This window comes from Terrapene carolina, unplaced genomic scaffold, assembly GCF_002925995.2.
Source record: "Terrapene carolina triunguis isolate 2854851 unplaced genomic scaffold, T_m_triunguis-2.0 Scaffold838, whole genome shotgun sequence".
NCBI classification, from domain to species: Eukaryota; Metazoa; Chordata; order Testudines; family Emydidae; genus Terrapene; species Terrapene triunguis.
Genome location: NW_020665189.1, coordinates 9,044,648 through 9,050,668, shown reverse-complemented (window position 1 = coordinate 9,050,668; position 6,021 = coordinate 9,044,648).

The window sequence follows — 6,021 nt, the reverse complement described above, 5'->3', positions numbered from 1 at the left end:
GCAAGCCTGGGAGGTGGGAGAAGTGAAGCAACGACGGCGTGCTCGGGGAGGAGGCGGGGCAGGGGTGAGCTGGGGTGGGGAGTTCCCCTGCGTGCCGCTCCCCCACCCTTGCTGCAGGCAGCCCTCCCCGCGCTCCACTGCCCCAGCTCCCTCCGCCTAAATGCTGGCGGCGACCGGGGCGGCCGAAGATCCAGCCGCCGCGGTCGCTGCCGAAGAAAATGGTGCCCCCCAAATCCTAGCGCCCTAGGCGACCGCCTAAGTCGCCTAAATGGTTGCACCGGCCCTAACACTGAGTATCATTGAGTTCCTGTAGGACAAGATGATTTTAATGGGCTGGAACTGTGGGGGGGCATGCTTTTACCATTAAATGCCCACCAGTGTTCCCAGCCACAAAGTGGGCCTCTAGTATACAGTATGCATCTCCCACCAGAACAGCTTCAATGGACCATGGTCCTTTCTGTATGGTTTGGAACACCCTTAATAAATACATCATTTGTAGTTTTACATTGTTTTAAAGCAAGGTATTTCCCAATGTTTGGATTTATTTAAACTTTTAATTTTTTCTTCTGAGACCCCTCTTGGCTGCGAGAGTAAGGGAATATGTTTGGCCAAATGCAGAGAGGCAAATTAGATCTTAGTACTCAGCAGTCCAGAATAAGGCCCAGATCAAGTAACTGTCTCCACACAGGTTCACAGAGGGCACCGGGAAGGCTGATTGCACTTGTACAGCAGAAAGCAGTTGTGACAGGCAGGCAGCTAAAGGCAGAGGAACCAAGAAGGGAAAAGAGAACAACCTAACATAGTCCAGGATTGCCATAGCCCTCCCGTATAGGAAACACCTATATTTTTATTATATCAGAGACTATATTACAAAAATACTGTCAGCGCTGAAAATATATTTTAAATATTAGGTAAGTGGAAACTTTTTATAATATGCAAAATATATGGAATCACTTGTTTCTATAGCCCTATATTTTATAAAGCCTATTGATCCACAGACATATTGCTGATGTAGACATAGAGCTGATTGATACCTGTGCGATGCTGTGCTTGCACCACCGTCGAGGACACTCCTGTAACTCGTCCTGGCATATGCTTACACAGGTGCTGTGCTTGACTCATGTGAGTAGCCCCATTGAAGTCAGCAGGGCGATTCAAGTGAGGAAAGTTTTAGTGCAGGCAGGACTGGAGGCTTACTCTGCTTTTCTGGCTACCTCACACCAAACACCACCAATGAGTTTGTTCCTACAAAAGATGTAGGACATGGTAACTCCCACCAGTGTGCTGTGCCTTGCAACGGGGGTGAGATGCTGTGAGGGTAGCACAGTCCAGTTGTACTATGTCTCCTCCATCTAGCTATTATCTTGAAGAATAAGTATGTAGTAAATCAAAGGTGGAATAAATCGGAAATTATATCTTATTGCCTCTTCATTTTTCTTGCAATCCCAGTTTAGGTACAGAAGCTTAGATTTAATGCAAGGCCAATTTATTTACACAAAGTGCAACTACAAGTTTTCAATCTGAATTATTAATTTCATTTTACGAGAAAACAGCCAAATAAAAAAAGGAAAAAAGTGATTCAGAGTGACAGACAGTGTATATTTTCTGTAACATGCTGTATCAACTCTGCTCACAAAATGGCAGATGCAGCCTGTGGACTCCTATAATTTAAAGGTGTAGTACACAAACTAAGATTACTAGAGAGACAAGGTGGGCGAGGTAATATCTTTTATTGAACCAACTTCTGCTGGTGAGAGAGACAAGCTTACACAGCGCTCTCCTTCACTTCAGCCTCACCCATTTTGTCTCTAATATTCTGGGACCAATGCGGCTACAAGACTGCATACAAAAATAAGATTATTTATGAAAGTTGTCAGTTACATACATCCGAAGTGTGTATGTTTGTGGGAGGAGCGGGAGGTGTCACAAGGGCCCATAGACTGGGAAAAAACACTAAATCAAGCCAGTTCACGGAGAGGGGGTGCATTTTAGGCACTGTCTTATCATAATCTTAGACCAGTAGCTTTGATAACCACTGTAAGCACAGTACCTGAGGCCACACCACTATACCTAAGGCCAAATTAATTTCTTGGGTAACACCATTGAGTTAAGTAGAATTACATCAGTGATGAGTTTGGCCCCTGATGTTTTTCTTGGTATAAACTTTCAGAACTGCTATAGTAATGATGCAAGTTATCTTCTTGTTAGCTGGAGACAAAACTGTAGTGTGTTGATTTGTTAATCTGTGTACAGAGTCACTGCTGTACTAGCGTGTACTATTGTCCAGACTGTTCTAATGTTTATAAGTACCTTCTGCTAAGTTTGGCCTCGATTCAGCCACACACACAACTTTAAGCACCTAAGTGTGTCAGAGGTCCCATTGACTTCCACTGGGATCATTCATGATTGCGTGTTGCTGAATTGGGGCCTGAGTTAGTGGCAATGCTGCTTTAGCTTCTCTTTTGGGGAGCCAAAGGCCCTGGGTTCTGCTACTGCCATTAACCATGGATTCTGTATGTGTAGGGTGGCCACAGAACATCACGGCCCTAATTATGCTCCCACTGAAGTCAATGGTAAAACTGGCTTTGATTTTAGTGGTGCAGGATTGGGCCCTATGACAGCATGATAATGTTTCCACCCTGGGTTGATACTTCAGTTCCAATTATTGTTACTGATACCTACAATAGCAGGATTAGCACATCTGGCAGCTGTATCTTCACATATACTGTAGAAAGTATCGGAAGCCATTCCCCCTTATTGAACAGTTCTAGTTGTAAATTTAAATGGTGACAGAGTAACTTTCTTTAAGAAACCATGTATTGTCCATTGTATCTTGTATCTCATCACACAATTTATCTGGCAATGTCTCATCCATAGGCTGGTATGCATCGATGCACAGTAAGCCTTCTCTTTATGAACTGTGTGCAAAGCATGCGTGGATGAAAAAGAGCCAGTAACTGTGAGAGAATTTTATTCTGCTTGGAAATGTCTTTTGGTTTTAAATTCTCTATGAATGTTAGTTTGTAAACTTGCAAACCCTCCCATGATTCATAAATGGGGTTTGCAATATTTATGGCAAATACTTACTACTGCAGCTTATTAAATAAAACATACTGTGATAGTCTGATCTCATCCCATCATGAATCCTACTACCTGTATTTGGAAGGCAGTTACTGTGCTGGCTTCTCAGTTGCAATTAGAATATCCATCAGTGCTATCAGCTGTACACGTTTTCTCAAAATTGTGAATGTTTAAATAATGGCCAGATGATTTGTCTGACTTAATTCATTAGTTAATCTACATAACCGTGCCAGCAGTTTTAAAGCACATAACATGCATATTAGGCAACAAATCTATTGAAAATAAGAATATCAATAATGACGCAACAAATGTAATGTGTCTGCTACTTTTGATGTTAGTTTTCCTGTTACTTTGAAAGCATTGCAATGTTGTGAGTAATCATGAATAACGTGACCCATGATGATACTGATATCATAAGAGAAATGGCAATGTTCAAATGCTTTAAGCAGAATATTGGTATCCCTGGATTGTGACACATGCTGAACAACAAACCACCATTGTGTCAGCCTAAGAACTCTGTTGATGCGCGTGCAGCAGTGTAACTTTTTTCTTCATCATGGAAGTCCCATGATTGACTTAAGAAGTATGGGCAAATAATATAAATTGTGCTAACTGAAGCCATTTTACTGGAGCAGCAATGCATCGCTTCACAAATGCTATTATCCGATGGCAATTTGTATGACATTTTGTTGAACAGTTTTAAAGATTTTGAGTTTAATAATAAAAATAAAAGATGTACAGGAGGGTGTCTTTTTGTGTGCTCAGGTCTTGATGGGACATTGTCAGGTTAAAAATCCTGGACCAGATTTTTAAAAAAACAGGCCCCTGTTCCAAACACACATACCTGTGTATGTGCCAAATGGTACTGCTGAACTGGCACTGTGAGCATAACATTTACCTATATATGGGTTATGTGCATGTCTAACTTAGGGTTGCATCAATGTATGGGTGCAAGGGCATGCAGCTAACTCTGAAATTCTTCTCCCCAAATATAGATACTAATCAATGCCTTTACCTGTATCACTCGTAATACCTTGGATTAGTAAAACAGTAAGTCTTATTTCTTGTGACTATTTTGGCTGTTTTCATTGCAATAATGTCAAGAAAATATCTAAACACTCTATTTCTTGGGCTAAAAAGAAGGCCTATCCATGTCCCTTTAGCCGCAGTCTGGTGACAATAGCTATTCTGACACTTAGATAAATGCAGACAACATTTTGCATTATACATATTTGCTAAGCTACGTATTGTAGGGCCTGAAATATAGAAAGACATGCAAAGGAGAAAGGGTTCTCTTGCATACATGCAGAAATGTGACAGTTAGCAGTGTGAAGTATGCTATTGGTCTGATTCCACTTCCAAATGGATCGGTGTCTGCACTACCTTGATTGGCACCCTCCTTTGGCCAGTTCTTAGCAAACTAGGCAGGCATTGGGTGGACATGAAGAATGGCGCATGCTCTCATCTGCAATAGGCAGGGTGAGGTACGTTGGCCAGTCACTGTGGAAAAATTTGCCCTTGTGCTGCCTGACTTCTACCTGTTCTTGGGTTTAAAAGGGCTTGGGGCTAATCGAGCACTTTTCATTAGCACTGAAGTCACTTTTACCAGGAGGCTGCCTGTAGGAATGGCAAGGCACAGTGGAGTTTGCACCGTATAGTCACATGCCCATGCTGTTTTTCTAATTTTATTCCTCAACTCCTCCCACTCAGACCCGAAGATTAGGCTCATTCTGCTGTTTAGCTGCCCCTCCCTGCATCCAAACTAAAACCACATGTTTACCTACAACTCTGCAAAGCATGTTTTGAGGAAATTCTATATAAAATTGGTGCTGCTGCAAAAGGAGCAATAGCTTGAAGCTGAGGCAGATTGGGTCACAGCCGCAGATGTGAGCAGTTAGCCTTGGAATAAACAGTGACTTTGCTTAAGTGTGAGATTGTTTGGCAGCCCATTTCCTTATGGTGCAGACGCACTGAAGTCAAAGTGTTGGGAGGGGGGCCGGGAGGGTTGTATAACAGGAGTAGGCCGAGCAGGGTTTCTGTACACACAATTCCACTTCAATAAGCAAACAAAAATCATCACCTGCCCTTGTCCTGAACTGTATGTGTAAATCACAGAGTAGTCTACAATACATTCATCCCCAATGAGTCTGGCAAGGAAAGTGAGAATTAGGCACACAGAGAGAAAAAGAGCAATTGCATCTATATAGACAATCAAATCAAACACGTTAGTCTGTCTTCAGTAGCTGCGGGAAAACATTGTGTTGTAAGACCATGAAGGAACCAGGCAGTCCTTGATCTGGGCTGTGAGCTAGTAGGTACAGAGTCTGAGCTCCTAGATCAGCTTCTACCACTGATGCGCTCTGGTAGAAATCCTTGGGCTACATCTGGCCAAAGCTCAGACAACCTATGTGCAGGGCTATTTAATCATTGTGCTAAGGGTTTATATGGGGCATCAGTGGTGTGGTTTCACCCTCTGGGACCTGGGGCAATTTACTTTACCTTTCCGTACCTCCGACTGCCCTGCTGTGGAATGGGGAAGATAATGGCAGACACACAGGGGTGGGGGTGAGGGATTGAGTTTGTTTACAAAGAGTTGTATTAGTAATGATTATGCGTGTTGATGAGGCAAGCATACGCATAATAATAGCTGGACTCTCTACAAAAAATAGAGGATATGTTCTCCCTTCGCTCTCCATATTCAGCAACCAGACCAATCAGAGCCAGGGATAATTCCAGCCAGGAGCCATAGGCCCTGATTCTTCCCTGCATCAGCCATAGGGCCAGTGCCAGCAGAGCAGGGAAGTGACTTGCTGCCAGAGTGCTGGAATATTTTTATAGTGGGGGTGCTGAGAGCCATTGTACCAAACTGTGAAGCCTGTCTATAATGGAAACCACTTCAAGCCACGGGCTGAGGCAGCATCCTCTAGTTCCAGCACCTAT